This window comes from Rhinatrema bivittatum, chromosome 4, assembly GCF_901001135.1.
Source record: "Rhinatrema bivittatum chromosome 4, aRhiBiv1.1, whole genome shotgun sequence".
Lineage (NCBI taxonomy): Eukaryota > Metazoa > Chordata > Amphibia > Gymnophiona > Rhinatrematidae > Rhinatrema > Rhinatrema bivittatum.
This window is the reverse complement of record NC_042618.1, coordinates 470,475,600-470,499,591: the sequence shown is the minus strand read 5'-3', so window position 1 is coordinate 470,499,591 and position 23,992 is coordinate 470,475,600.

Sequence of the window (23,992 nt, the reverse complement as noted above, 5' to 3'; positions counted from 1 at the left end):
AGGCCTGCACCCCCTTTGTTTTTCCTCTTTCAGGTCCTGACCCCCCCAGACAAGCGCGTGGCCTTTGCCCTGGCGCCTGCACGCTCTCAGCGAGCCCCCCCCCCCCGGCACTCCACCAGAGGTGGCTCAAGGCAATCTGCCGCCTGAGGTAAGGGATGAGACTGCGCCCCCCCTCTCACCCCTCCCCTGCCCCTCTCGCCCCCTCCCCCGCCCCCCTCTTAAGAACATAAGAACATAAGAAAATGCCATACTGGGTCAGACCAAGGGTCCATCAAGCCCAGCATCCTGTTTCCAACAGTGGCCAATCCAGGCCATAAGAACCTGGCAAGTACCCAAAAACTAAGTCTATTCCATGTAACCATTGCTAATGGCAGTGGCTATTCTCTAAGTGAACTTAATAGCAGGTAATGGACTTCTCCTCCAAGAACTTATCCAATCCTTTTTTAAACACAGCTATACTAACTGCACGAACCACATTCTCTGGCAACAAATTCCAGAGTTTAATTGTGCGCAGCAGCCCGCGGCGTCCCTCAGCCGCGGTAGGGGCGGACGCCACGGCGATGTTCTGAAAGAGGGGGGAGACTAATAGCCCCTCAACCTATACCCTTTTATGATTTCTGGGGGTTCCCCCTCCCAAACGTGCCTAGGGACACTTAAATTGTACATCCAGCCCTGAAGGAGGTGGTGGAAAAGCGAAAGTTGATGGAATAAGGGTGAAAAGGGGTAGACTTAGGGCTAATGTAAGAAAATATTTCTTCACAGAGAGGGTGGTGGATGCATGGAGCGGCCTCCCTGTGAAGATTAAGATAGAGAGAAGGACAGCATCTGAATTCAAGAAAGCACGGTGTGAACCCGGGGGATCTCTGAGGGAGCGGCAAGGATTGTAAAGCTAAACTGTCCCTGTGGATGGGCAGACTAGATAGGCCGTAGTGTTTCCATGATCAATGCATTATTCCTTCTTACCTTCCCCTTTCATCCCATCCCCTGCTGCTGATCAACCGCAACCTGAGGGCGACCTTAACTCATCAATCCCTAGGCATGGCCATGGGCTCTTCCCACTGAAAAATGTTTGCGTTTCTTAGCTCTGATGTGGGATCACAAAGGCTGGGCTGGCTCTGTGCCTGTCCTTGTCCTGGCGATCAGCTGTAATATCTCATGTTTACATGCAAACCATTCTCCGCTGCCTCCACCCCTGCTTCTCTGTGGTCGGGCGAGCATTTGTTAGCCCGAGTTTCAGCATCAGTCCGGTATTGTCTAGAGTTTGGCTGCGAGCAGCAAGGCTGGGTCTGCTCGATTTTTTTGTTTCCAAGTCACGGAGGCGTCGCCTGCCCACACTGCAAACCGCCGCTAGCACACTGGCAGTGGGCTGGTTTCAGTTTGACTCTCCTTTCGAGGGCCATTGTCCCAAAGCTATTTTACAAGCTTTTTGTCAGCAGGGCCCTTATGTCGTGTGGATGCAGACTCAAGCTGCAAGGTGGTCCCTCCCTGACGGAGATGGAGCAGAACGTCCACGAGGACCTTGCTCCGCTCTGCGGGGACTCTTGCACCATTGACTCGTTAGAGCCGCGCATGTCACTGAGTTTTGCGTCCCCGAAGAGAGGCCATCCAGGGCGGCCACCGTGCTGCAATTAAACTGGAGAAAAGTGCAGAGCCAGGGAAGTTGAGAACATTTAACGTTCACGCTGCAGCTGTTCAGTCTCTGTTTTCTCCTTTGGATGCCTTTCCTTTCAAGCAAAAATTAATATCAGGTTTTAATTCAGAACTCGGTCTTCCACGGCGGTCCTTTGATTGTCTGCTATGTACCTAACTCTCAGCCAGACAAGAGACCCCCCCACCCGCCCTAACGATGACTGCAAGGTTTGTGGCAGTGTTAAAGGGACCCCACTTTTACGAGTATGTCAGTGAGCGTTACACCTGCACTCATAGGCTCCGCCCCTCACGCAGGTTTCCAAGGCGAGAGGAAGCGTGTGCTGAAATGGGGGGGTCGTCTGTAAGCTCAGACGTCAGGTCGCGAGCCCCAGCCTGACTTAAAACTGCACCGTCTTGCTGGAAGAAGGACAAAGGGTCAGCCAAGGGTGGAGATCTGGACGGGGCCCCTGCATCCTTTGATGACTTCTGGGATGGGAGCAGGTTCCACCCCCTTTCAACGATTTCTGGGAACCCGCCTTGCCTTTAAATCCGGCCCTGCTACCAAGTGCTTTCATTTTCTCCAGGACCTATACATCAACTCGGCCTTCCAGTATCACTCTGAAGTCTTCAAGAGGGGACGGCGTCCGTCTAACAAAACCTGTGAACAAGCAAAGCCCCAGGGGCAAAGTTGGGATCCGTGGAAGCGGGGCCACTTCTGACTTCAGGTGTGATACCCGCCACGTCCGCTGGTTTGCAATTTCAGAGGTGGCGAAGATGTTACTCGCTGGAGGAGAAGGAACATGCTCTCACGGTCACCCACACTCACTTTTCGCTGCCAAGGACGGTGTTTTTGGCTTCTCTTGATGTAAGAACCACAACACAAACCTGACTGAATGCAAGTGGGAACGCTTCCCAGCAGCAGCAGTCCGGGAAGGGTACGGGATCACCTCAGCATTTCTGCAGGAGAGGCGGGGGCACTCTTGTTGCTTTTCTGTCCGCCGACAGCGTGGCATCGTTCTCATGCCCAGAGGCAGGATCCTCCATGCACCATGACCCTGCAGCAAACACTTACACTTCCCCCTTTGCCTCTTTTACCCTTTCTAGGTCGTTTCAGAAGTGCAGGTTGCTTAGAGCAAGTCTGGGGGGTTTTCTGGCTGTGCATCTTCACTTGTTGGTTGCAGACATAGAATATGACCCAGTTTCATTAAAGCTGTGGTTTGCTGTTCATTGAAAATTAATTACCAAGAATTTAGCCTAATTTTCTGTATAGGGGAAGAGGCCACCATGAATTCATCTTTTCGGTGGCATCTTCTATTGTTTATGGTGGCCGTGGTCCCCAGGTGTTCCAAACAATGATTCTGGGAATGGGTAACGTGCAGGAATGCACTTTCTGAGTGTAAAATTATCTCTCTCTCTCTCCAAGGAGTTTCCTTTAAAAGAAATACAAGTATGAGAATCTGCTACGGGTGAGAAGTATTATGGGGACTGAATGCCGAATGGGTCTTTGGGACTCTTATTATCTCAGCGCGGTCGTATCTGGTGATCTCACGGTTGCAAAGCTGTAGGGCAAGGCAGTGGCCAGAGCCAGGGAAATGCTTGCGTGCAGGAGGGAGAAAATCATTGCCAGGAGAAGAGGGGCAGTAATTTTGCTTCTGTCCAAATCGTTGGTGAGACCGTTGGTGAGACCTCATCTGGAGTACGGTGTCCATTTCTGGAGAACATACATCCAATAAGCTACCCGTTTTTGTGCTTGATATACTGCAAGCCTAAGCAAATTCAAGTAGTTTACATATTTAAAGAACCATACACAATCGTACAGTAAACCATAACAGTAACAAAACAATGCACAATCGTACAGTAAACCATAACAGTAACAAAACAATACATTTTGCTTTGATAGTTCTTAGTTTTTTATTCTCCAGTTTTTAGTTCTCTGTAAAGCCTGTTTGCTGCATTTTGTTATATGTAAACCGATGTGATGTTCCCATCGACTGTCGGTCTATAAAAATGTTTAAATAAAATAAAAATAAAATACATGAAAAAAACCCCATTAAAAACGCTCATTATAAAAATTACACTAAAGGGAGAATTGAAACTAAAATAAAGAGGAACAAAGACAAATAACACTTCAGGAAATCAAGGCTATGCTGTGCATCAGTTGAGTCGAGCGACATCTATATTAGATCCAGCAATAAAGTAACCCCTTGAATTCAGGGCACATAGAAGAAAGAAGCGAGACTGCACACCACTCCTTGAATATATCTCCGCCTCTCCTTCCCCATCAGTTAGCCTTCCTCTCTGAGTCCCAGGATTCCAACTGCGGGGATGGACAATAGTTCTTGTACCCAGCTTTTTGCTATACAAGCCCCTTCTCCATCCTCTGTACACAACACTGTCTCTGCATCCAGTAAACACAGAATGGGGGTTTACGGCTTCTTTACTGATAGCTGATGAGCAGACTGAATGCTATTTACACTTCACTTTGTTTCTTAGATCAAGCTCAATAAATAATAAACAGCAGAAAGAGGTAATAAACTTGTGACTCCACTTCTTTAGTAAAGTCTCCACTTCTCTGGAAGCTCTCTATTCACACTGAATTCTCCAACTCCTTCAACTCCTCTGAATTCCTTGGATTGAAATTAGTTCAATCCTTCTTCAATCCTCAATTTAATTCTTAGATCTTCCCACTGACGGTGGTTAGAATATATATGGGTCCCAATAGTTTATCAGAACTTAGTCCCAGATTTAATACTCTTCTAGAATCCTCTTTGGATATTTGAATTCCTTATGCAACGTTTGGTGGGCACTTTTCACCCTTTTGTGTAACACAGAATGTAGCAGCCACAAACTTCGTGTTATTACGAACCAGGACACCAGGGTTCGAGTCCCGCTGTCTCTCCTTGTGACCTTGGGCAAGTCACTTTACCCTCCGTTGCCTCAGGTACAAACTTAGACTGTAAGCTCTCTGGGGACAGGGAAATACCTACAGTACCTGAATGTAATCCACTTTGAAGTGCTGAAAAAAGTGCTAAAAAGTGGAATATAAAATAAATAAATATAAATACATACTTTTACTTTGTATCACTTAGTTTCTTCCTTCTGTGTACTTTGCTGGGATCCCTTCCTCCAGATGAATCTCTCTGCACTTTCAGGATGAAAGACTTCAATCTCTCAATGGTTTGGTTACTGAGTCCCGGGTAATAAGGGCCATCAGTTCCAAGTGGAACAAAAATATTACCTGAACTCAAAAAAAGGGGAAAAATCAAGCAAGAAGCAGGAAGAATGGAAGAGAACGTCCTTGCCTCCAAACAGAGGGGAGCGTGCAAAAAGACAATTCCAAAATATACTTAAAAACATAAGACAAGCCATACTGGGTCAGACCAAGGGTCCATCCAGCCCAGTATCCTGTTTCCTCTGCATCAGGTCACTGTCAGGTCTATCCTCAGAAGGAGAGATAGTACACTGCAGGTCTTCCTTACCTCAAATCCAGCCTCAAATTCAGGGACACCCAAATCCACTTCTACAAGGGCTCACGCAGGGAATTCTCAAAAATTGGCTTAAAAGAGTCCAAAGCAAGCTTAAAAGTGGGATAGATGAGTCAACTGGTGGTTGACTCCTAAATGGGAACGACTTCCTTACTCTTTTCCCATGAATTAAAGAGAAATTACACAGCAGGAAGGATCAGGCTCCTGACTGCTTGAAAATCTAACTAAAGCTCCTCAACTAGTCAACTCAAGCTCCGACTAAAAATTCACGAGGATAGATGACGCTTAGGGATGATAAACAGCTGGGGCACACCATCTGCAGTTCCCACATGGGGGAGCAAAACACAAACCTCTCCCACTTATTTCTACATAGAAACTCCCCAGTAAATTTAGTTAGGGAAACCAAAGGTTCCCTACAATAGTAAGAGTAGCCCAATCCTAGATAGCATCTCCTCAATTCCTGCCATCATGGGCAGCAGAATCCGGAGTAGGATGCCTGGGCATAGAGCCATACTTTTACATGTTTTTCCTAACTTTAAGATACTCTGATTCTGCCTGAATATTTACTGGTAGGGCGTTGCAAAGTAATGGCACTTGATAGCTAAAGGATGGATGTCGGGATATTTCTAATCTAATATCTGAAGGCGATGGATTCCTCAGGAGGAGCACAGGGACCTAGCTGGCTGACATGGAAGTGAAAGACCTGCAAGTCATTGAGGCTGGCTGCTATGGAGTGCTCAAAAGACTTAAACATAATATCTTAAACTTGATTCGGCATAAAACCGGCAGCAAGTGCCTGTCACGGGCTTGGAAGAGTGGACCCTGGGACCTCTGACTGACAGGGCCAAGGCACAGCACAGAATCGTGAGGCAGCGACGTGGTCAGGATCAGGGCAGGCAGCAGACAGAAGCAAAGTCCGGAGCCAGGCCGGGTCTCAATCGGTAATCGGAATCAAGAACAGCCAAGCGCAGAGGAACCACGAAACGGATCCTGTTGCTCAAGCACCGGCCCAGAGAAGTGATCTTCCTTTAACTTTAGAGCAGTGCTGATGTCATCAGTCCGCGCCATAGGAAATCCTGGCCCTATAAAACTGGTGAGTTGCTGCCGGCCCTTACTCGGAGCAGCAGGTTGCAAGACACAGCGCTGGACCTGAAATTGTGAGGCACAGGATGCTAATCCATTTCTCAAAGGCAGGGATAACAGAGGAAGGCTGCTAAAATGGTACAGAGTCTGCTCCAAATACACAAAGAAATGATACTTAAGGATCTAAATATTTGTACTGTAAAGGAGAGGAGAGAGAGGAGATGATATAAAGACATGAAAATCCATCAAAGGTATAAATAATGTACAAAAAGCAAACATTTTATCAGTAGAAAGGAAATTCTAGAATAAGAGGAGACATATTCAGGAGTAGATTAAGGTAATATTTGTTCATAGACATAGGGCAGCCACCCCGGGGGTGGGTGGGATTGGAGAGGCTAGAATAGTAACAAAATTCAAGAAAGCCTGGGAAAAACATAGGCTAATTTTAAAACAAGCGTGCATGCACCCATAGACAGGCATATCGGAGCGCGAGCAGAGATACGCTTGAATTTTAAATCATGCACGCATTTGCATGTGTAAGTGTGCTGCTAATTTTAAGAGGTTACTCAAGCAAACCTACTTCGTGTATCATCCATAGGACTTTGCCGGCTATAATGAGCGGATTTAAGCAGATTTTAAAACATGCTTGCGTGAGGGACGTTCCCAGTTTTTCCAGTTAGTCCACCAGTTTGCTCAATCAATCTCGAGGTCATCCAGACCCTCTGGTTCTTCATCCTGCTCGCCCCCCCCCCCCCTCCCCCACACACAGTTGACTTCTCACCCCATTGTGTAAGCCCCAAAAGGTGAGATCTGCAGACCTGCTCCTCCTCAGGAGCAGCAGTAAAGTTATGCGGCTCACAAGCTGCCTCGCACTGCAGACTCCAGTTTTAAAATATGGAAGTATGCGCGCAACAGTTGGCACTGCTCTGGAATGCCCATACCCCTCCCCAGCTCCACATATGGAAGTACTTGCGCAACTTTCGGCTTTTAAAATACGCTTTGCATGCGTGCGGCCCATATACTCACATATATGGGCTTTTTAGCACGAGCAACACTTTTAAAATTCGATTCAGAGGATCCCCTAGCTGAAACTGGAGACCAGGTCTCTGGTATTGCAAGAGGAATGAAATTGAGCAGACTAGTTGGGCCCCCTGGTCCATTTTGGCTGTCCTAGTCCCTGTCTCTGTCTCTGTTTTTCTGTCTGAGCTGCTGCTGCATCTGATGGGATCTGGAATTTTCCCAAGCCTTCTGCTGACTCAGCAAATCCAAGCTATCCTAGACTCAGCTCGGACTTGCCTTTCTGTCTCAGCTTTTGAGTTGGACAAGTAGAATTGGAATGGCAACAATAGCCACAGCAGGAGAGAACAGGAACAGAAAGTAGAGTTAAGCCCTTTGCCTGTTTTGAAGTGGGGGCAATTTTCAGAAGTTTTTATGCAGGTAAAACACATCTTTACCTGTGTAAAATTACAATTTGAAAATTATCCCCTCCTCTCTTCCAACATAGGGAAAGGTGTGCACGCTATTTCAGAGCATGTGTGCTTTTACGCATGGCAAAAAGTGGATGGAGTTAGGTCGGGAGAGGGAAAGTTTGCACGTCGATTTTGTTTTGAAATTCCCGCATATACTTTACGCGCATGCTTTGCCTCTGCTTCAAAACTGGTGCACAATACTGAGACACAAAAGCACCCACATCCCCTTGCCCACCACATCCTCATAGGGAAACTCTGCGGGGATTTTGAAATTTGCCAAATGGCAGATGAAATTTAATGTGGATAAGTGCAAGGTGATGCATATAGGGAAAAATAACCCATGCTATAACTACACGATGTTGGGTTCCACATTAGGTGCTACAACCCAAGAAAGAGATCTAGGTGTCATAGTGGATAACACATTGAAATCGTCGGTTCAGTGTGCTGCGGCAGTCAAAAAAGCAAACAGAATGTTGGGAATTATTAGAAAAGGAATGATGAATAAAACGGAAAATGTCATAATGCCTCTGTATCGCTCCATGGTGAGACTGCACCTTGAATACTGTGTACAATTCTGGTCGCCGCATCTCAAAAAAGATATAATTGCGATGGAGAAGGTACAGAGAAGGGCTACCAAAATGATAAGGGGAATGGAACAACTCCCCTATGAGGAAAGACTAAAGAGGTTAGGACTTTTCAGCTTGGAGAAGAGACGACTGAGGGGGGATATGATAGAGGTGTTTAAAATCATGAGAGGTCTAGAACAGGTAAATGTGAATCGGTTATTTACTCTTTCGGATAGTAGAAGGACTAGGGGACACTCCATGAAGTTAGCATGGGGCACATTTAAAACTAATCGGAGAAAGTTCTTTTTTACTCAACGCACAATTAAACTCTGGAATTTGTTGCCAGAGAATGTGGTTCGTGCAGTTAGTATAGCTGTGTTTAAAAAAGGATTGGATAAGTTCTTGGAGGAGAAGTCCATTACCTGCTATTAAGTTCACTTAGAGAATAGCCACTGCCATTAGCAATGGTTACATGGAATAGACTTAGTTTTTGGGTACTTGCCAGGTTCTTATGGCCTGGATTGGCCACTGTTGGAAACAGGATGCTGGGCTTGATGGACCCTTGGTCTGACCCAGTATGGCATTTTCTTATGTTCTTATGTTCTTATGCCTCCTTAATGTATTTGTGTGAATTGACTTTATTCAAAACACAATTCATGCTCCCAGTAACTTGCAAGGGTTAAGTGAAAGACCAAACTATGAGTAGGGATGTTTTAGTAGGAAATCTATTACATTACTCAATGAATTCTTTGCTTCAGTGTTTACTGATGAGGATATTTTGGAGGTACCTGTTATGGAGACAGTTTTCAAGGATGATGATTTAGATGAACTGAACCAAATCACCGTGAACCTGGAAGATGTAGTAGGCCACATTGACAAACTGAAGAGTAGCAAATCACCAGGACCAGATGGTATATACTCCACAGTTTTGAAAGAACTGAAAAATGAAATTTCAGACCTATTACAAGTAATTTGTAATCTATTATTATCATCATCCATTGTACCTGAAAACTGGAAGATGGCCCATGTAACTCCGATAATTAAAAAGAGTTCCAGAGATGATCCAGGAAACTGTAGACCGGTGAGCCTGACTTCAGTGCCAGTAAAAATCATGGAAACTATTATAAAGAATAAAATCACAGAACATTTAGATAGACATGGATTGATGGGACACAGCCAGCATGGATTAACCCAAGGGAAGTCTTGCTCACAAATCTGCAATATTTTTTGAAGGGGGTTAATTTATTTATTTATTTATTTATTGATTGAGTTTTATATACCGTCATTCGGTAGAGCCATCATAACTGTTTACAAAAATAATAAACATGTGAATAAAGATGAGCTGGTAGATATGGTGTATTTGGATTTTGAGAAGGCGTTTGACAAAGTCCCTCATGAGAGGCTTCTAAGAAAACTAAAAAGTTATGGGATAGGAGACGATGTCCTTTTGTGGATTGCAAACTGGTTAAAAGACAGGAAACAGAGAGTAGGATGGAATGGTCAATTTTCTCAGTGGAAAAAGGTAAACAGTGGAATGCCTCAGGGATCTGTACTTGGACTGCTGCTTTTTAATAATTTTTATAAATGATCTAGAAAGGGTACAATGAGTGAGGTGATCAAATTTGCAGACAACACACAATTATTCAGAGTTGTTAAATCACAAGTGATTGTGATAAATTGCAGGAGGACCTTGCGAGACTGGTAGATTGGGCATCCATATGGCAAATGAAAAATAATGTGGACAAGTACAAGGTGATGCATATTGGGAAAAATAACCCATGCTGTAGTTACACAAATTTAGGTTCCATATTAGGAGCTACCACCCAGGAAAGAGATCTAGGCGTCATAGTTGATATTACATTGAATTCATCGGCTCAGAGTGTTGTGGTAGTCAAAAAAGCAAACAGAATGTTAGGAATTATTAGGAAGGGAATAGCAAATAAAACAGAGGATGCCATATTGCCTCTGTATTGCTCCATGATGAGACTGCACCTGGAATATCTTGTGCAATTCTGGTCACTGCATCTCAGAAAAGATATAATTGCAATGGAGAAGGTACAGAGAAGGGTGACCAAAATGATAAAAGGGATGGAACAGCTCCCATATGAGGAAAGGCTAAAGAGGTTAGGGCTGTTCAGCTTGGAGAAGAGACGGCTGAGGGGGGATATGATAGAGGTTTACAAAATCATGAAAGGACTTGAACAGGTAAATGTGAATCAGTTATTTACTCTTTCGGAAAATACAAGAACTAGGGGCACTCCATGAAGTTAGCATGTAGCACATTTAGAACAAATTGGAGAAAATTCTTTTTCACTCAACACAAAATTAAGCTCTGGAATTCATTGCCAGAGGATGTGGTTAAGGCAGTTAGTGTAGCTGGGTTTAAAAAATGTTTGGATAAGTTCCTGGAGGAGAAGTCCATAAACTGCTATTAATCAAGTTTACTTAGGAAATGAATAGGAAATAGCTTCTGCCTGATGCCGGCATTATTAGCATGGGATCTATTTAATGTTTGGGTACTTGCCAGGAATTTGTAGCCTGGATTGGCCACTGTTGGAAACAGGATGCTGGGCTTGACGGACCCTTGGTCTGACCCAGTATTGCAGCTTCGATGTTCTTATGTACTCATTCACACCACCAGCCAAAGCTGAAACAGAGAAGTTTAGTTATTTAAAATATTTCTAGTCCACTTATAACAATATGTCGTGGTAAGCAGATCACAAGAACAAAATCATAATAATATAAAATACATTCCAAAGAACAATAATATTGTGAGGGAAGTGCTGTCCTGTGCTGTAGTGCGGTTGGCACAGCCTAGTGGGAGAATCCAATAGGCCCACTGCTTTGACCGTCGATCGCAGACGGCTGCGACCGCGTCTGCTCACATCCTGCACCCCTCTCTGGGCCTGCGCACGGCAGGGGCTCCTCCCCACAGGTGGTAACAATTCATCTTGGGCCAAGGGTCCATGAAACCCTCAAACCATGACACCCACGCTGAAAACTGGCGGATGTACCCTGGGCTGGGACTGGGCTGAGGCTTCACCTTTACCAGCCTTGCTCCCCCACAGACGGGCGATGGTCCCACAGGGATAAGGCAAAGAGAGAGTCTGGGGCCGAGCTGAGGTCAGGGGCAAACAGCAGTCAGAGAATCACAGGGTTCAGGCCAAGAGTCGGGGCAGGCAACTAGAATAACGTGGTCCGGGTCCAAAGCAATGGTCAGAGGCAGGCAGCAGCCAAGAGATGGGTCCTGAGTCCAAGGCAAAGACCACAGTACCAGAAATCAGGCTGAGACAGACAGGACTGAGAGACGCCAGGACACAGAGAACTAGGACAGGGCAAACAGAGAAGGCAGACTAAGCGGGCAGGGAACAGAGGCACGGCGGGCAGAACAAAGAGGCAAGGAGATGAAGGCTAGGCAAGCAGGACAATGTTATTATTTGTGATATTGTGGGTGGATCCTTGGGCCAGTGGCAGATGACCACGCCCCCGGGGGAAGATCCTGAGAGGGACCACCGGTCAGGCTCAGAGTTGGGAGACAGAGACACACTAGATCTTTTATTAAACAGTATATTGAACCACCAGAGGTGGCAGTAGTGAGCTGGAAGAGCCCGGCTGGGCTGAAGTCCCTCAGGCACTGGAACAGCGATCCTGGATAACTGAGCTGTAGAGAAACTGAAATATAGTGAGTAGGCAGGGTATGCAGAGTTCAGGAACAGAGCCTTGATGGTAACACTCACACAATAGTCTCTTGAAGCAGCCCAGAGGCTGGAATGAAGTAGGCCCTCGAGGAGCGAGTACCTGGTTCCAGGGAAAGCTCTGAGAGAGAGATGGTAACTCACTGGTGTTGTAGGCAGCGGTGACTTCCTGGCAGAAGTTATATTCAGTAGCAGGTCCGGGAACGTGGGCCCTCGAGGAGCGAGTACCTGGTTCCAGGGAAAGCTCTGAGAGAGAGATGGTAACTCACTGGTGTTGTAGGCAGCGGTGACTTCCTGGCAGAAGTTATATTCAGTAGCAGGTCCGGGAACGTGGGCCCTCGAGGAGCGAGTACCTGGTTCCAGGGAAAGCTCTGAGAGAGAGATGGTAACTCACTGGTGTTGTAGGCAGCGGTGACTTCCTGGCAGAAGTTATATTCAGTAGCAGGTCCGGGAACGTGGGCCCTCGAGGAGCGAGTACCTGGTTCCAGGGAACGCTCTGAGAGAGAGATGGTAACTCACTGGTGTTGTAGGCAGCGGTGACTTCCTGGCAGAAGTTGTATTCAGTAGCAGGTCCGGGAACGTGGGCCCTCGAGGAGCGAGTACCTGGTTCCAGGGAAAGCTCTGAGAGAGAGGTGGTAACTCACTGGTGTTGTAGGCAGCGGTGACTTCCTGGCAGAAGTTGTATTCGGTAGCAGGTCCGGGAACATGAGCCCTCGAGGAGTGAGTACCGGTTCCAGACTGCGACCTGAAAAGCAAGAGAGAGAGAGCAAGGCCCCCGAGGAGCGGGTACCCCTGGTAAAGTCCGAGGAGGCAGAGTAGCAAGGTAAGCGGAGAGCGAATCCCATCCGCAGCGATACCTGAAGGAGGAAGCTAGGTAAACCGTAACCGTTGCTAACTCGAATAGCTAGCAAAAACAAAGACCTTAAATATCCGGGCTTGATGACGTCATCTCAGGGGGACGCCCCTGAGGTTCGCGCCACAGCTGGTACTTGAGTCGGGGCCACGCCTCACGTGCGCCCTTAGCCCTCAGGAGAACATGACGGAAGGCAGCGTCCAGCCGGTCCGGGGACGCCGGAGGAGAACGGCAAGATGACGCCACGGCAGCCAAACTTCCATCAACCAAAGAGGGAGTCGCCAAAGAGGTGAGGTGGGCGGAGCGGAGACGTCGGGCAGCGACGGTCGCGACAGACAACAAGGCAAGGAACAACAGTGAGACAAGCACGGGAGAGAGCATCACGCACGGCTAGGCAGGAGGACCTGCTGCTGAGGTAAGTTGTCGGAGTCCCAGCCGCGTGACATCATCAGGGAGTGCCGGAGCCGGGCTTTCTCGAGCCCTTAAGAAGAGGCCTGATGTGCACACGCGCGCCTAAGGCAGGCCATGGGCGGCGTCATCGACAGTGTCCAGGCCGCATCAAAGAGCAGATGGCTCTTGGGGATGAGTGCGGCCGGTCGCAGGGTCCTCCTGTGGCCGGCCAAACGTAACAGTACCCCCCCCCCACCAGCCCCCTCCCCAGATTTCTTGGCTTCGGCTTCTGGGGGGAACGCTGATGGAAATCTTTCGCCCGTCTGGGGGTCCTGTAGATTGGATGCGGGCTCCCACAGCTTCTCCTCTGGTCCAAGGTTCTTCCAGGAGATAAGGTATTCAATCTGATTCCGGCATCTCCTGGAGTCTAAAATCTCCTGAACTTCAAATTCCACGTCCGTCTCGGATACGGTGTCCATGGGACTGAGGGTGGTCGTCATCATGATGGCAAGGCGAGAATTAAAGATTTCATTAGCGAGGCTTGGAAAACACTGAGGCCAATATTCAGTTGCCCGTTTAGTGGACAAGTTATCCAGCTAAGATTAGCTGGCTAGGTTGTCCCGTGTGTTCAGCGGGATATAAAGCCAAATAACTTTATACATAACCGGCAAGATTCATAAGAATATCTGGTTATGTTTAACGTTATCCGGCTATGGTTAGTCATATAACTTTAGTTTTAACCAGGTGCCATAAAAAAACCCAAAAAATCACAGCCTGTCCCCCGCCTCCCACCCACCTAAGTTGCCAAGTCCCTAATGGGCCAAACTTGCAAACCCCACCCCCCCCCCAAAAAAAAACCCAGCGCATTTAATCTTAAAAAATATTATTGGGCCGGGAGTCCCCCTCCCTCGCCCCCTGTGCCTATTTCCACATTTACTAAAAAAAAATTCAATCTGCCTGATATCTGGTTAAGTTAGCCGCGTAATGGGGCCCCTCCCCGGAACACCCCCTTAAACGTCCCTTTCTTATGTGGCTAAATTATAGCTGGAGAACAACATATCCTGTTATATTTTAGCCAGATAAGAGGCTCAATATGCAGAATAATCCATTTACTCGGATAATTGTGAGTTATTCATCTAAATGTCTTTTGAATATCTACCCATTATGTATTTTCAGCATGGGTGGCAACTTTATTTGGTAGACTACAGCCCCTATCTGCTATAAAATGGGGAATGGTCCGATAAAGTTGGGTGCAAATTTGAATGGGGGTATTTTCAGTTGTAGGTTTTGAGTTCTCAGCCACACGAGATCTCCAGGTTTAAATTAAGGTGCCGGTCGTCGCCTCTTGTCAGCCTGTTTTTTGAAATGGCTAGCCACCATGGTGAGCAGTTGGTTGGTCCTTTGCCATAGGTCCCTGAGATCCTGACTCATAGTATTGGCTGCCTGGCAAGATACAGAGAGTGGGACTGGGAGAGTTATCTGGGGGTGTTTGCCATAGATGATCTGAAATAGTGATGACCCTGTGGAACTGCCTTCATGACTGTTATGGCAGAACTCTGGAGAATACTCGCTCGTTGACGTATGATCTCCGAACATTCTTGAGGATCTAGTTGATCCTTTCCGTCTGCTCATTCCCTTGTGAGTGGTATGCTGATGGAAAGTCCAGAATAATTCCACATTATTGCAGAGACATCTCCAGAACTGAGCTGTGAATTGGACTCCCCAGTCCGTAAGGATATGAAATGGGAGTCCATGGGAGGGGGGGGGGGGGAAACCTGCATGGTGTGGCAGATACTACCCTTAACAGAAGGCATGGGGGTAACCTGCATGGTGTGGCAGATACTACCCTTAACAGAAGGCATGGGGGTAACCTGCATGGAGTGGCAGTTATTACCCTTAACAGAAGGCATGGGGGTAACCTGCATGGAGCGGCAGTTATTACCCTTAACAGAAGGCTTGGGGGTAACCTGCATGGAGTGGCAGTTATTACCCTTAACAGAAGGCATGGGGTAACCTGCATGGAGTGGCAGTTATTACCCTTAACATAAGGCATGGAGGTAACCTGCACGGAGCGGCAGTTACTGCCCTTAACATAAGGCATGGGGGTAACCTGCACAGAGTGGCAGTTAGTGCCCTTAACAGAAGGCATGGGGGTAACCTGCACAGAGTGGCAGTTAGTGCCCTTAACAGAAGGCATGGGGGTAACCTGCATGGAGTGGGAGTTACTGCCCTTAACAGAAGGCATGGGGGTAACCTGCACGGAGTGGCAGTTACTACCCTTAACATAAGGCATGGGGGTAACCTGCATGGAGTGGCTGTTATTACCCTTAACAGAAGGCATGGGGGTAACCTGCATGGAGTGGCAGTTACTACCCTTAACATAAGGCATGGAGGTAACCTGCACGGAGCGGCAGTTACTGCCCTTAACAGAAGGCATGGGGGTAACCTGCACAGAGTGGCAATTAGTGCCCTTATCAGAAGGCATGGGGGTAACCTGCACAGAGTGGCAGTTATTGCCCTTATCAGAAGGCATGGGGGAACCTGCAGAGTGGCAGTTATTACCCTTAACAGAAGGCATGGGGGTAACCTGCACAGAGTGGCAGTTATTACCCTTAACAGAAGGCATGGGGGTAACCTGCACGGAGTGGCAGTTACTACCCTTAGCATAAGGCATGGGGGTAACCTGCACGGAGCGGCAGTTATTACCCTTAACAGAAGGCATGGGGGTAAGCTGCATGGAGTGGCAGTTACTACCCTTAACATAAGGCATGGAGGTAACCTGCACGGAGCGGCAGTTACTGCCCTTAACAGAAGGCATGGGGGTAACCTGCATGGAGTGGGAGTTACTGCCCTTAACAGAAGGCATGGAGGTAACCTGCATGGAGCAGCAGTTACTACCCTTAACATAAGGCATGGGGGTAACCTGCACGGAGTGGCAGTTATTACCTTTAACAGAAGGCATGGGGGTAACCTGCACGGAGCGGCAGTTATTACCCTTAACAGAAGGCATGGGGGTAACCTGCACGGAGCGGCAGTTATTACCCTTAACAGAAGGCATGGGGGTAACCTGCACGGAACGGCAGTTACTGCCCTTAACAGAAGGCATGGGGGTAACCTGCACGGAGCGGCAGTTACTGCCCTTAACAGAAGGCATGGGGGGAACCTGCACGGAGCGGCAGTTACTGCCCTTAACAGAAGGCATGGGGGTAACCTGCACGGAGCGGCAGTTACTGCCCTTAACAGAAGGCATGGGGGGAACCTGCATGGAGCGGCAGTTACTGCCCTTAATAGCTTGCTGTACCGACTAGATGCACCATTGGGTCTTTATCTGCAGTCATTAACTATGTTACTTACTATGTGAGACCATGACAGCATTGCAGAGGTTGAGGACTGCATGGCATAAGTAAGAGAAAAGCGTTTGACTATTATCCTGTGAATAATACTGTCCTTTCATGAGAGAGCAGCTGTGAATAAAGGATGCAGAACAAAGATTGTACACACGCTGGCCTTGAATGCCAGCACTTCCTCATAAACTGCTGCTTGCTAAGGCATCGTTTCTTTTCTGACTTTAGTAAGTGGTTTTTTTAATGTGGTTTTATGGCTGCGGGGATTTTCCCCAATGATTCCTGTAGGGCTGGAGAGAATAAGTTTTTTAGAGTTCATGCAAATGAGGCAGTGTGGAAGTGGCAGTGTGGGCAGGTGTTTTCAGCTTCTTGCCCCAGATTGCTGACATGACCCTGTGTTTTCCTTGCCTTTTTCTATAGGCAGGGGCAGCAGAATTCATTTTTTCATTGAGGGTCCAAGGCAACCAAGCTCCACACCCACCCCTCCTTTTCTTTGTCCCTCCTACCACTCACCTTCTCTCTTTCCCTCCATCCCCCTCTTCCCATCCCCATTTTGTCTCTTTTCTCCTACTCCAGCCCTATATTTCTTCCCCTTCCCTACCTCCTCTCTCTCCCTCGTCTCCTGCCCTGATCTTATTTCTCTTCCCCTGGTCCCACCCTGCCTTTCTCTCTCCCCCCCCCCCCTTTTCTCTCTCTCCCCAGCAGGAACCTGACCCCCCCATTCTTCCTGTGCAGCTGTTCTCTGATCCCCTCCCTGCCCAGCAGTTGGCCTGATCCCTTTGTCCTCTCCACCCTCCCCTGCAGTACCCGCATTCCCTCTCCTCCTGGTCCAGCAGATAAGCCTGTCCATGCCTTACCTCCAGCTCTCGTTGCCTTTAGGCCGGTAGAAGAGAGTGAGAACAGAGCATGGGGAAGGAGGTGCCGTCTCTTCCCCATGCACGACAGCATTTGAAAGTGGCAGCCATGGCTCTCTCCTTCGACCGGTGGCAGATGCAGTAGTGCAGGGGAGATGCCGCGGCAGCTGTGTGCGTGCACTGAATCCACCTCTTTCATGCCTGGTACAGAGACAGACTTTGGATCATAGTCTGCAGCAGAAATTCTGCTTTTGGGAAAGTTGGTCAGGCCGTGCTCCAAAAGCCCACCCCATTCCAGCGCCTCTGTTTATAGGGGAACTTCATCATTAGAGTGATTTTATCGCACGTCCCGTTGGGGAGAGAGAAAGAGAGAGACTGACTCTGTAGAGACCAATATATCACTCTATTTATTTATTTATTTATTTGACACTTTTCTATACCGACCTTCATGAGAAAAATTCATATCAGATCGGTTTACATGTAACAAGGAGGCAGTAACTTGGGGGGCTAAGGTAGCCAGAGGCGAAGGACAGCAAAACTGAATAAACTAAATAAAGAGGAAACAAAGAAACGAAGGAATAAATATAACGTCTAAGCTAGGCGGGGCGCCAGGTCAGGTAAGCGGAGTCCTGTCTGGTAGAAAATGGATGGTTTTGAAAGTTAAGGGAAGGCTTGGAGGAAAAGCCAGGTCTTAAGTTTTTTTTCGAAAGGTTAGAGGGCAGGGTTCTAGCCTGAGGTCTGTGGGCATGTTTATAGCGATGAAAGTTGCAAGAGGAGTTGATTTGGACAATGCATTGTACCTTTCATGGACTCAAACAGCAGAAATTCTTCAGTGATGTCAACTTTGCTATTCATACCTCCCACTGTGCATGTAAAAGCACCCCCAAAACCTACCCCGCTCCCCAAACCCCCACATCGAGTTAAAAGTGCTCCCTTTTACAGTACTATAAATAGTAAAGTGACATAGGGGTCTTTACAGAGTCAGTCTCTCTCTCTCTCTCTCTCTCTCTCTCTCTCTCTCTCTCTCTCACACACACACACACTCTCTGTCTCTCACACTTTCTTTCTCTCTCTCTCTCGCTCTCGTTCTCACTCTCTCTCTCTCTCACAGCATGTGTGATAAAAACCTTTTCGCTCTAATGCCCCGCAGTGGATTAATCAGCATGTGAAGCAAACATTAGTGGAGGTGCAAGCAATTTAATGCACCTTGCAGAAATTAACGATGCGGAAGCAGGGAAATGATCCTAACTATGCTCCTTTTTTTATCACGGGCGCTATTTCTGCTATAAATATAGCATTTTGATAAATCTAGGGGCAACTCACAAGAACCTAGCAAGTACCCAGACATTAAATAGATCTCAAGCAGTTGCGCTGGAGGTGGACCCTTGGCCTGGTGCAGGATTGGTACGGCCCTCTGGTCGGACCCGGAGAGCGCCTGCCAGCAGGAGGCGGAGCGCAGGAGGAGACAGAGGCTAGCTGGAGCTTCACCAATAACAGTCCGAGGTTTCCGCAGGTTGAGCCCTTGGGTACCCGGACCACCTGGTCTTAGATGGGCCTCGCAGGGTCTCCTAGGGAGGAAGCGCAGGGGAGTGCCCACCACGAACAAGGGTGCGCGGTCGATGTCCAAGCAAGGATGTCCAGAGGTCGCAGGAGGCCAGAATAAAGTGTCCGATTGGATAGCGAGGATCAAGGCCAGACTATCAGTTCAGAATGGTCAGCCAAAGCAGGGGTCAATACCTGTAGTCAGTCTGGGCATAGTCAAATCAGGCAAAGGTCAAGTTCCAGGCAGCAGTCAGGAGTGGTCAGTGTACAGGCAGAGGTCGTTTCCAGGTGGCGATCAGGAGTGGTCAGTGTACAGGCAGAGGTCTGTTCCAGGTGGTGATCAGGAGTGGTCAGTGTACAGGCAGAGGTTGGTTCCAGGCAGCGATCAGGAGTGGTCAGTGTACAGGCAGAGGTCTGTTCCAGGTGGCGATCAGGAGTGGTCAGTGTACAGGCAGAGGTCTGTTCCAGGTGGCGATCAGGAGTGGTCAGTGTACAGGCAGAGATCAGTTCCAGGTGGCGATCAGGAGTGGGCAGTGTACAGGCAGAGGTCTGTTCCAGGTGGTGATCAGGAGTGGTCAGTGTACAGGCAGAGGTCTGTTCCAGGCAGTGATCAGGAGTGGTCAGTGTACAGGCAGAGGTCAGTTCCAGGTGGCGATCAGGAGTGGTCAGTGTACAGGCAGAGGTCGGTTCCAGGCAGTGATCAGGAGTGGTCAGTATACAGGCAGAGATCGTTTCCAGGTGGCAATCAGGAGTGATCAGTGTACAGGCAGAGGTCGGTTCCAGGTGGCGATCAGGAGTGGTCAGTGTACAGGCAGAGGTTGGTTCCAGGTGGCAATCAGGAGTGGTCAGTGTACAGGCAGAGGTCTGTTCCAGGTGGCGATCAGGAGTGGTCAGTGTACAGGCAGAGGTCGGTTCCAGGAGGCGATCAGGAGTGGTCAGTGTACAGGCAGAGGTCGGTTCCAGGAGGCGATCAGGAGTGGTCAGTGTACAAGCAGGCAGTGGTCAGGAGTGATCAGTGTTCCAGGCAGCGATCAGGAGTGGTCAGTGTACAGGCAGAGGTCAGTTCCAGGTGGCGATCAGGAGTGGTCAGTGTACAGGCAGAGGTCGGTTCCAGGCAGTGATCAGGAGTGGTCAGTATACAGGCAGAGGTCGTTTCCAGGTGGCAATCAGGAGTGATCAGTGTACAGGCAGAGGTCGGTTCCAGGTGGCGATCAGGAGTTGTCAGTGTACAGGCAGAGGTTGGTTCCAGGCAGCGATCAGGAGTGGTCAGTGTACAGGCAGAGGTCTGTTCCAGGTGGCGATCAGGAGTGGTCAGTGTACAGGCAGAGGTCTGTTCCAGGTGGCGATCAGGAGTGGTCAGTGTACAGGCAGAGATCAGTTCCAGGTGGCGATCAGGAGTGGTCAGTGTACAGGCAGAGGTCTGTTCCAGGTGGTGATCAGGAGTGGTCAGTGTACAGGCAGAGGTCTGTTCCAGACAGCGATCAGGAGTGGTCAGTGTACAGGCAGAGGTCAGTTCCAGGTGGTGATCAGGAGTGGTCAGTGTACAGGCAGAGGTCGGTTCCAGGCAGTGATCAGGAGTGGTCAGTATACAGGCAGAGGTCGTTTCCAGGTGGCAATCAGGAGTGATCAGTGTACAGGCAGAGGTCGGTTCCAGGTGGCGATCAGGAGTGGTCAGTGTACAGGCAGAGGTTGGTTCCAGGTGGCAATCAGGAGTGGTCAGTGTACAGGCAGAGGTCTGTTCCAGGTGGCGATCAGGAGTGGTCAGTGTACAGGCAGAGATCAGTTCCAGGTGGCGATCAGGAGTGGTCAGTGTACAGGCAGAGGTCTGTTCCAGGTGGTGATCAGGAGTGGTCAGTGTACAGGCAGAGGTCTGTTCCAGGCAGCGATCAGGAGTGGTCAGTGTACAGGCAGAGGTCAGTTCCAGGTGGCGATCAGGAGTTGTCAGTGTACAGGCAGAGGTCGGTTCCAGGCAGTGATCAGGAGTGGTCAGTATACAGGCAGAGGTCGTTTCCAGGTGGCGATCAGGAGTGGTCAGTGTACAGGCAGAGGTCTGTTCCAGGTGGTGATCAGGAGTGGTCAGTGTACAGGCAGAGGTCGGTTCCAGGCAGTGATCAGGAGTGGTCAGTATACAGGCAGAGGTCGTTTCCAGGTGGCGATCAGGAGTGGTCAGTGTACAGGCAGAGGTCTGTTCCAGGTGGTGATCAGGAGTGGTCAGTGTACAGGCAGAGGTCGGTTCCAGGAGGCGATCAGGAGTGGTCAGTGTACAGGCAGAGGTCGGTTCCAGGCAGTGATCAGGAGTGGTCAGTATACAGGCAGAGGTCGTTTCCAGGTGGCGATCAGGAGTGGTCAGTGTACAGGCAGAGGTCTGTCCCAGGCAGTGATCAGGGGTGGTCAGTGTACAGGCAGAGGTCTGTTCCAGGTGGCGATCAGGAGTGGTCAGTGTACAGGCAGAGGTCGGTTCCAGGAGGTGATCAGGAGTGGTCAGTGTACAGGCAGAGGTCGGTTCCAGGAGGTGATCAGGAGTGGTCAGTGTACAGGTAGAGGTCGGTTCCAGGTGGCGATCAGGAGTGGTCAGTGTACAGGCAGAGGTCGGTTCCAGGTGGCGATCAGGAGTGGTCAGTGTACAGGCAGAGGTCGGTTCCAGGAGGTGATCAGGAGTGGTCAGTGTACAGGCAGAGGTTGGTTCCAGGCAGTGATCAGGAGTGGTCAGTGTACAGGCAGAGGTCAGTTCCAGGTGGCGATCAGGAGTTGTCAGTGTACAGGCAGAGGTCGGTTCCAGGCAGTGATCAGGAGTGGTCAGTATACAGGCAGAGGTCGTTTCCAGGTGGCGATCAGGAGTGGTCAGTGTACAGGCAGAGGTCTGTTCCAGGTGGTGATCAGGAGTGGTCAGTGTACAGGCAGAGGTCGGTTCCAGGCAGTGATCAGGAGTGGTCAGTATACAGGCAGAGGTCGTTTCCAGGTGGCGATCAGGAGTGGTCAGTGTACAGGCAGAGGTCTGTTCCAGGTGGTGATCAGGAGTGGTCAGTGTACAGGCAGAGGTCGGTTCCAGGAGGCGATCAGGAGTGGTCAGTGTACAGGCAGAGGTCGGTTCCAGGCAGTGATCAGGAGTGGTCAGTATACAGGCAGAGGTCGTTTCCAGGTGGCGATCAGGAGTGGTCAGTGTACAGGCAGAGGTCTGTTCCAGGCAGTGATCAGGAGTGGTCAGTGTACAGGCAGAGGTCTGTTCCAGGTGGCGATCAGGAGTGGTCAGTGTACAGGCAGAGGTCGGTTCCAGGAGGTGATCAGGAGTGGTCAGTGTACAGGCAGAGGTCGGTTCCAGGAGGTGATCAGGAGTGGTCAGTGTACAGATAGAGGTCGGTTCCAGGTGGCGATCAGGAGTGGTCAGTGTACAGGCAGAGGTCGGTTCCAGGTGGCGATCAGGAGTGGTCAGTGTACAGGCAGAGGTCGGTTCCAGGAGGTGATCAGGAGTGGTCAGTGTACAGGCAGAGGTTGGTTCCAGGCAGTGATCAGGAGTGGTCAGTGTACAGGCAGAGGTCGGTTCCAGGCAGTGATCAGGAGTGGTCAGTGTACAGGCAGAGGTCGGTTCCAGGTGGCGATCAGGAGTGGTCAGTGTTCAGGCAGAGGTCGGTTCCAGGTGGCAGGCAGACATGGTCAAGAACAAGCAAAGGTCAGTACTGTGAGATCAGTCCGAAGGGTACTACTAGGAGAGACGAAGGAACAGGAGACGCTGGAACAGGAGACGCTGGAACAGACAAACTAGAGAACACCGAAGTGTACGACCCAAAGAAGGTGCTTCCGAGACCTGGGCCCCGGCCAGCACAGAAATGGACGCCGGACGGAACGGTGGTCCCAGGGTGCGGTCAACCGGGAGTGGGTCCCGACGGGCAACTGGATAGGGAGCTATGTAATGGCCCGATTGCCAAGGCACTGGGCTAGGGGCTGAGCCCTTCTATAGATACCGGGCTCAGGTGACGTCAGAATCGGGCACTGTCCGTGAGTTTCCCGCGCTTGGCCCTTTAAAGTTAGAAGAGCTCCGTGTGTGTGCGCTAGGGGGCGGGGCCAATGCCAAGGAGGACGCCGAGCCCCGGTGTGAGGAGCGCTGAGAGGGAGAAGGCCCCGATGGGCCTGGGGACGCTCCTGGAGGCTGCGGCCCAGCAGCGCAGGGACTGAGAGAGGAGCTGGTGGACGGTCGTGCCAGGTGAGCAGGCCAAGTCGCAGCACCAACGCAGCCAGGAAGTGCAACACAAGCGACTATTGCTTATTAATTAATAGCAGTTTATGGATTTTTCCTCTAGGAACTTATCCAAATCTTTTTTTAAACCCAGTTACACTAACTGCCATAATCACATCCTCTGGCAAAGAATTCCAGAGCTTAACTATGCATTGAGTGAAAAAGAACTTTCTCTGATTAGTTTTAAATGTGTTACTCGCTAACTTCATGGAGTGCCCCCTAGTCTTTCTATTATCTGAAAAAGTAAATAACCGATTCACATCTACCCGTTCAAGACCTCTCATGATCTTAAAGACCTCTATCATATCCCCCCTCAGCCGTCTCTTCTCCAAGCTGAACAGCCCTAACCTCTTTAGCCTTTCCTCATAGGGGAGCAGTTCCATGCAAAAATGTGAATCTTTGTACATCGCCTAGGTATGCAAGTGATTCCGAAATTTTAATAAAAGATAAAGATAATGTTGCTTAAGCACAGGGAAATGAGAGGGTTAATGCATTCTGTGGCTCACAGCAGGGTGGGCCTGAAATGCCCCTTTTTGCTCTGTCTGGGCGGTTTCTGCCGCTTCTATCCCAGCCTTGAATGAGATAACATTTATTTGTTGGCTTGTCTGAATAGCCATTCACCTTGGCTTCCTTTCTGGCTGCTACAAAATGAATGACCGGAGCCTAGAAAACTACAGCAAAAGGATGGCTTAAAAGGGAACTTGTCCTTTATTTCAAGACACGCTATCGTTCCTGAAGTCTTCTGCAAGATCTTTCAGCTGATGGCATACACAGTTTGAGGGGCCTTAAAAGGATGTGAAGAGGGAAAAGAAAAATAAACATTAAAGCTGATCATAGGTAGAATCTGAATA